Here is an 8,828-nt window from a genome sequence, read left to right as displayed (position 1 = left end):
AAGTTTCCTGGTTCGGGTCAAACGGGTTTATTTCGGATTTGCATATATATATATATATATATATATATATATATATATATATATATATATATATATATATATATATATATATATATATATATATATATATATATATATATATATATATATATATATATATATATATATATATATATATACATGTGTTTTCATAAAAATTATTATCTTTTTATCAGAGTTTCAAACCCTAGATTCCCCTCTTCCTCTCTCTCTCTTAAATCCTAGCCCTAAAGTTGAGATTTTGGGAGCATCTTGTGAGGCGAGAAGCGAGGAAAAGACGAGATCTACGACGTTTGGCGATGAGGAGTCGTTTCACATTAGTTTTAGAGGCTTGCACACGTGATAAGGCAAGATTATATGCATCCAAACACATCCCTTTAGTGTTTAATGATTATAAAAGTATTTAATATTGTTTTCATGCTTAAGACTTAACCTAATATGAAAAATATAAGATTTTTGATGATAAATCTTAACTCAATGCTAGATCATTAGCTTTTCCTAATTGTTTATGATAGTAATGTGATCATGATCATTAGGGGTGATTAAATTTTCATTTTTTAAATTTGATAATTATGTTTAACTTGTGTGTTAACCATAATTTGTTGTCTAATTGATTTATAAAGAGGTTTAGTTTTTTTTACGCCATAGATTTCATAATAGAACTCCATGTGTATATTATTTAACTGGAAATTTGAGATATCATATAAACTTTAAACTAAACAAAACTAGTGTCAAATAAAAGCACTGTGAACCTATTTTCAAAAACGGAAAACCATTCTAAGAAAGAGTTTTTATAGATAAAGATATACTCAATTTAGTAATGATATGTTCTGTAGAAAACTGCTGCACATGTATAACATTTAACTAGAAATTTACGATATCATATAAACTGCAAATTGAACCAAACTAGTACCAAATGATAGCTATGCGGATCTAGTTTCTAAAATATAAAACTATTCTTAAAAAGGTTTGTCTAGAGAAAGATATGCTCAATTTACTAATAATATATTATGTAGAAAACTAGAGATATGTTGATTTGAAATAAATGATATCTCACCTGAAGGTTTCTTTGAATTTTCATGTTAATTAATCATGTTTAAAGCCTAGATTTGTGACATCTATGTAAGATAAACATGTTTAAATGAATTTTACCTCTATTCATGAGTAGTTTTTATCTTGTGTTGATAATCACTTTGTTTACATATGAGATAATTGAAGAAATTGTTTAATTAGGATGTTAAACCCTAATTTGAAAGATATAATAATTTAATTTGATGATTTAGATAATTCATGTTACATATGCCAAGAATAAAATCTCGTTTTAACGTCATGATATGTTCAATGGACATAAGCACTATTTGTGCACGAAAGAATGCGTGTCTTGACAGAGTAGTCGACTACTAAGCTTTGTAGTCGGCTACTCATGCCTAACTGAGTATAACAGAAACTATATGTTTGTAGAGTAGTCAACAAATGTTCTTAATAGTTGACTACTGATATTGATATATGTTATGATAGAGTCTGGATGGACTCAGTGTTGTTGACTACTAAGCCTAGTAGTCGACTACTAAGACTGTTGCCTGATTTTTAATTTTGCATATGTTTGAGATATATTTGCGGGTTTCGAACCGTAATTTTTTATACATAAATTCATGAATAGTGTAGTAGCACACACATGGGTATGCTGAAAGGAATTATAATGGGTTTTGACCCGATTACTTTGAGAAAGAGTTTAGTATATATTATACACACACCTGCTTGATATCGTTGATAAGCTTAGTTTAGTACTACGGGGGTAGTGCGTCGATATTCCATTTGTACAGGCTATTGAGTTAGGTGCGATGAGCCTTGTGAGCCCTATTTCTAGGATGCCTACGTAGTAGTCTGTCCCGCACTCGTGTTACGTACATAAATACGATTAGACTAATGAGCCATATAAACTGATTAGGATACCTACAGGGTAGTCTGTTGCACATGATAATGCTAAGTATCAAAATCTTGCACGGAGTTATATTGAGATAGTTAAATGATAGTATGAGTCGTTGGCGGATGCCAGTTATGATTTTGACTCACTGTTGAAATATAAAACCTAGAGTACTTTGCATTTGAAAGTACAAGAGATTTGTGTCGGTATTCATTCTATCTTCCCAGTGATAGTGGAAGATATTATGAATACGATATGTTGATGTTTTTACTTTCTTTTACTACTTTTCTTTATTTTCTTAGTTGGGATCAATAATTAGTGATTCACAATTTAAGACATATGGTATATACATAAGGGTTTCCTTTTTTGAATTATTTCGCTCGACGTACCAGTCTCGTGTTATAGATTTCTAATTGTTGATTTTATTTAGATTGTTTATCTTTAGTTTGGTATTAATGTTTAGATATTTACAATTCAGGACATATGATATGTACAAGAGGGTTTCCTTGTTTGGATATTTCGCTCGACGTACTACGTCTTATATTGTAGGTGTCTAAATATTAATTCTATTAGATACGGGGGGAAAATAATCTAGGTAGACTATGCTTAACAGATATAGCCTCCACTCCATCTAGCAGCCCTTCCCATAGGGATGGATGGAGGTGATCTTGCTATAACGCTGTGATGCACTTGTTATTGCTCTTTTTCTTCTAATATTCTTTTAGATAATTAGGAGTACCAGAGAGTCGCAGGATGACGGAGTTCTTGCATAGTCACCGTCACATGAGATTTATTAGAGGCTCCATCGTAGTTTTATATTTTTGTTCAGACCTTAGAGTTTATTTCATAGTGTAAAGGTAATGTGCCTTAGTATGATTTTTAGTTGTTTCTTGTCGAGATATATTTATTTATTTTGGATATCATATGTATTCCAAGTTGTTCAATAAGACATGATTTATTAATGAGATATTTCTTTCTATATCATGTCCATTCTAGTTATTTTCTTTCTTTTGTCTGTTTTGTACCTGCACTTTATTTTGATTCCACTAGAAGATATTGCTGTGATCGGTAAAACTTATTGTTGCATAATGTTGGTGCATGGCAGGTTCGACATCTCTGGGTTTATCTTAGACTACAGCCATATATAAAAATAGGGGCATCACATTATTCTACATAGATTTCTTTGTTTAGATACACATTTAGAAAGTGTCATATATATTTGATAGAACTTGAAACCTTTAAAACAAAAAAATACGAACAAAATCCTAATGGCTTCAAGTGAAGCAACCAAAGCAAAATTATTCTCAAAATCAATCCATTCTATTTAATTGTAACATTTTGTAACAAGTCTAGCATTGTTTCTCAAGTCTTTACCTCTTTCATCTAACTTATTTTTAAAGACTCATTTAGTTCCTACTATGGGGGTGATCATTAGCTTTTAGAACTATTCTAAACTTTGTCTTATGAATTGGTTAAGTCATTCTTGCATTGCAATAACCTAATTTTTGTTACTTATAGTTTCATTCACACTCTTAGAATTTATTTTAGATATGAAATTATCATAAGTGCAAAATGTTGACCCTATAGTTTTGATGATGATTTGTCAAACAATTTATCGCTGATATATTCTCTAGTTTTGTGTTTATGTTTCTCTTTACAGGTATTTCAATACACAACAATCAAGCGTTAAAGATTCAAGTTCTTATGTGTGGAGTTACCTAGGTATAAGTGTAGTCTTCCTACATATATTGTATGTTTATATGTAAGCTCAATATATATACACTTAACACGATTTTTGACGTTTTCTATCACATAAATGATTTTTCATCAAACGTCATTATAATATCTTTTATCTCATGTTTACAGCTCATTCATACTTTATTATATACACATAATATATGCATGAGATATATTTACATGTTTATGAGTCATATCAAAAATTTCATATTAGTAAAATATAGGTTTTACGAACACTTTTCAAAAATAGTGTGTTTTTGCAAACGAAAATTATTTTTTCAAAATTTCCTTTTCTAACATGTTCATTTTATCATTTAGAAACTTTCCCCAAAGTTTTATTATTTTTGGAATTTATTTAATATTTTTTATGCATTTTCAAATTTGGCCCAAAAACCTGTAAATGCCTAGTATCAGTTTGCAGACGACCGCCACGGTCGACCGTCGGATATTATCTTTCAGCTTTTGGCTTTTATATACCCGCGGTTGAACGTGACGGTCGGCCGTGACGTTCAACTGTGATCCAACTAGAGAGGTCGACCGCCAGCCTTATAACCCTATACTCAGGATTTTTGTGCCTCGCGGTCGACCGTGAGATTTCCACGGTTGACCGCTGATCTAATCATTGGTTTTTAACGGCTATTTTTACAACGGCTCTTTGGGGGTTTTTTAGTCTTTTCAAGTTGGTTTTTGGCTGATATTTGAGAGGGTATAAATACCCCATTGCAGCTCTCTTTTTACTTATCCAAGTTGTGTGTTTAACAAAATATTAAGTGTGTTTAAAAGAGCTGTTTAAGCTGATTTTATCAGTCTGTTTCAAAAAAAGTTTTTCCTACAACAAGAAGTGGCTTTCAAATCCTATTGGGATCATCATTTGTTGTTCTTCTTGTTTGAGAAGTTTTCTAAATTCTTATATAGCTTACTATTCCATTTTCATTTCATTAGCTATATTTATTGAGTTGTATCATTTTCATTCACTGTTATCACACACACATATTGAGCTTAATATTTTCATACTATATAGTGTGGGTTGTGGGGTGTGATTTAGTGAGTATGAGCTTCATTGTGTTCTCATTTGTTATTGAGAACAAATCATTGTATTTATCTTTTATTATGAGTATCACTTGTAATACACTTGTACACCGAGAGAAGTATGAGGCGAGAGACGGGGTCGAATCCAATAGGAGTGGCGTCGGTTGACGAACCTAGGGAGAGATTGCATCCGAGCACTTGAGGAGGAGGACACGGGCTAGGTTCCTATACTTAGTGTGTAAAGTGTGATTGCATAGTGTTTGGTGTGTGAGAGTTTTCGACGAACTTGTAAACCGAGTGTGTAGAAGTTCCAGCTTCCAAACCGAATTGTGATAGTGGATATCTCCTCGAGGTGATGTGCGGGGACGTAGGTCGTGGTGACCGAACCTCGTAAACATATCGTGTGTTTGTGTTTTGCTTGGCTTATTTATTATTTGTGCATATTCTTATTGTTCTTATTCATATCTATCTCATATCATTCTTACAAGAACAAATTGATCAACATAATTATATTCTTATTGTTCTTATTCATATCTATCTCATATCATTCTTACAAGAACAAATTGATCAACATAATTTTAATTAGAATTTAATCGGGATTAGATTAGTATAAGACCCTAATCACCCCTCCCTCTAGGGTCTAACAATTGGTGTCAGAGCTTGGTGCTCTTTGATTTAAGGTCTAATCGGCTTGAGTTAAAGATCCAAGTTATCGTATTTGTACTAATCTAATTTTGATTGTATTTTGCTTCTTGCATATTATCTTTATGGATATGTATGATTCATCTAGTTTAGGATATGCTATTAATATTGCTCCTCGTTTAAATATTTTTCCCTATGCTCAATGGCGTGTTAGATTCAAACTTTTTGTTCAATCTAAACAATTCGATTTATGGGAAATTATTGAGGATGCCTATGTTGTTCCTATTTTGGAAAAATCCAAATGGTATGAAAATGATAAAATATTGTTTAATATGAACAAGCTTTTGTTAGAATACTTGATTAATGCTTTTCACTCTTCATATTCTAACAAATTTACTAATTTTGATAGTTCTTACGCCTTATGGAAATTTATTGAAGCACATGAAGGGAAATTGGAGGCTATTCAACAAGCGTTGTAAAATCCCGCTTTGAGTTCTAAAGAAGCCTCATCTCTATGTATAATTCCACTAGGTGGTAACCCTAGTGAGGTATGCGATAACAATGATATTATTACTTTTGATGAACTTGCTCTTGAGTTTGAAAAATTACACAATTACTATATTGATGTAAAGAGTAAGTATGTAAATATGAAATCCACTCATGAAACACTAGCCACTAAGTTTAATTTTATTGCAAATGAAAATATAATTCTTAAAGAATGTAATGAAAATTTGAGAATTGAAAATGCTAGTTTACTTCATGAAAAATGTGATGCTATGTTAGAAGTAGATAAGTTGAAATCTATGATGAAAAATCTTATTTATCCTACCTCTAGTAGCGATGCTTGTATGCACAATGATGAGTTGAATCAAATGAGAAAACGTATATCTACTTATTTGCAAAGTTCAATGTTAATTCTTCTAAGAAACCTATTCACTATGCACATATGTATGACAAAATTCACAAAATATTCTATTTGCGGTCTTAAGGGCCATTTAGCTAAATTTTGTCATAATGCACCAAAAATTGACAAGCCTATTAATGATTGTGCATCACATCAAGCTTCTTCATCTCATACACATGTACACACACATAGTGTAAATTATAAACATGCTCATGTGTACAAATGTGATTATTGTGGTCGTTTTGGTCATTTGGCCATCTTTTGTTTCGATTTGAAAAGAAATTCTCGTTTGTAAAATAATTACAAAGAAAAATCTATTTTTGCAAATGAACCACGTGCATTCCATTTTGGTCAATGTAAACCATTCAAACATCTACATTGCATAAATTGCAATCGTATGGGTCATGTTTATAATTTTTGCTTTGATCGTATCGGTCCACAAAATACGCCCAAGCGGGTTCATAACCCTAAGGACTCGGATTTAAATTATAGGGGTCATGTCCCAAATTTTAGTGGTACCAAAATGATTTGGGTGCCAAAATAATTTTTATATCAATTTTTTGTTTTCTGTTTGTTTATTCATTTTTTTTTGAATAAATTGGGTTTTGAGTTTAAATGATGAATTTTAGTTTTTATTGAGTTAAAATAAAATAATTTTCATGTTTTTAATAGCTAAAAGACTTTATATGTATTTATATGCTTTATAAAATAGTTTTATTACATTTCTCTCAAAATCCAGGCTTTAAAAATTAACTATGCATTTTTCTTTCTCGCGGTCGACCGCCACGGTCGACCGTCGATGTTTCTGGACATTGTCACGGTCGACCGCCACGGTCGACCTCTAAAGAATTTTTCAGATTCGTTTTCATTTCTTATCGGGTTTCGGTTTCAAGTGTTAATTTTTTCTACACCCGATTTCATCACCACCGTTGATTTCATTTCACATCAGATCCAGGCTATCGATTTCCTCTCTTCTCTTGATCCTACCCTTCTTCTTCCCCATTCAAAATTTTTTCCAAAAAATTCAATTTTCTCCTCGCGGTCGCCCGTAGCTGCCGTCGTTCGACCGTGGATCATCTCTTCTTCGATCTCCTTTGGGAATCTTGGGTAATCTCATCTCTCATCTGCTCATTTCATTTCCATTCTCTTCTAGGGCTTTGCTATCTTTTCTAGGGTTTTAAAATCATTCTGTCACCATGCCCCCTAAGAAGAGATCTAGACCCGACATTGGCCACTCATCATCTTCTGCTGCCTCCCATTATGAGGATTTTTTACTTTTCAAACCCCTAGTTAAGAAATATAGGGAGCTTTGTAAGTTAAAAATCCTACCTACCAGATATATCAAATTTGATCAATTAGCCATGTATGATACTCATACGATTCTTCATAATGTTGGGTTGGCTAGGCTGTTAGATGAGGAATGTAAAGTTCCTTATTATCCTTTTCTGATTTATTTGTTTTATGCCAACTTATCTGTGTCATCCTCTGCTGACGGTCTTCAGACCATTAGTACATCTGTTAAAAATGTTGCTATTTCTTTTTCTACCAACGAACTTACAGGGATTCTTAAAATCCCGACAGGTGATGTTGAGCTTATGTCTATTAAGCATGATGATCTAGCTGTGAACAACCTCTTGTTTAAACACGGTTGCACTTATCCGATGAACAATAATTCTCTTAATCTCAATGCCAAACTTATTGCTAGAATCATTGCTCAAAATCTGATTCCTAAAACTGGTAGTTTTGATCATCTTGCGCCTGACAAGATCAATGCTGTATATGCAATTTTTGCCAAAATAAAAGTAGATTGGGCAAACATTTTTCTTAAAAACATGGCATCTAAGCATTTCAAATTACTACCCTTTGGCTCCTTCATCACCCTTATCCTTCAACACTTCGGTGTTGATCTCACACATGAACCCAAAGTTAAACCCAGGAAGGACTTTTTTGATAGAGTCTCTCTCTCTCTCGTATGCAACTGTCTGACTCTTTATCTGATCCCATTGTTCCATCATCTTCCCGTTCTCAATCTAGAGCTTCCTCTTCCACTTCTGATATCTTTGCCCGTTTGGATCGCCTTGAGACTCAGGTCTCAACTATCCAGAGGGATGTCAGGACTATTCTATCATACCAGCGTCAGTCTCTCGGGATCCCAGATCCCTCTTCCAGCTCTAAGTCTGGTTCTAAGGAGGGCTCTACTGATGGCTCTAAGGATGGATCTGCATCTGGCTCTGACTATGCTTCTGACGATGATGGTGATGATTGATTATGCTGCTTATTGGAGTTTTTTGGATTCTATGCTTTTTGTGATGTTTATGTCTATTTTGAGTTGATACTTATGCTTTATTTTAAGTTGTAATAACTCTATGTTTGTGTGGAAAACTATGAAACATTTGTGTATGGTTTGTAGTATTGTGGAACAAACTATGTTTGTGGAAAACTATGTAGTTTTTTTTGGTGTTTAAGTGATGATTTGTGATCTATTTGTGTTAGTTTATCTTTTCTATGAACTATGTATGGTGAAAACAATTTTCATGCTTTGTTTTGTGATAA

Source organism: Asparagus officinalis, chromosome 9 (assembly GCF_001876935.1).
Source record: "Asparagus officinalis chromosome 9, Aspof.V1, whole genome shotgun sequence".
In the NCBI taxonomy this organism is placed as follows: domain Eukaryota; kingdom Viridiplantae; phylum Streptophyta; class Magnoliopsida; order Asparagales; family Asparagaceae; genus Asparagus; species Asparagus officinalis.
The sequence above is the reverse complement of the archived record's forward strand: the minus strand, read 5'-3'. Positions refer to the sequence as shown.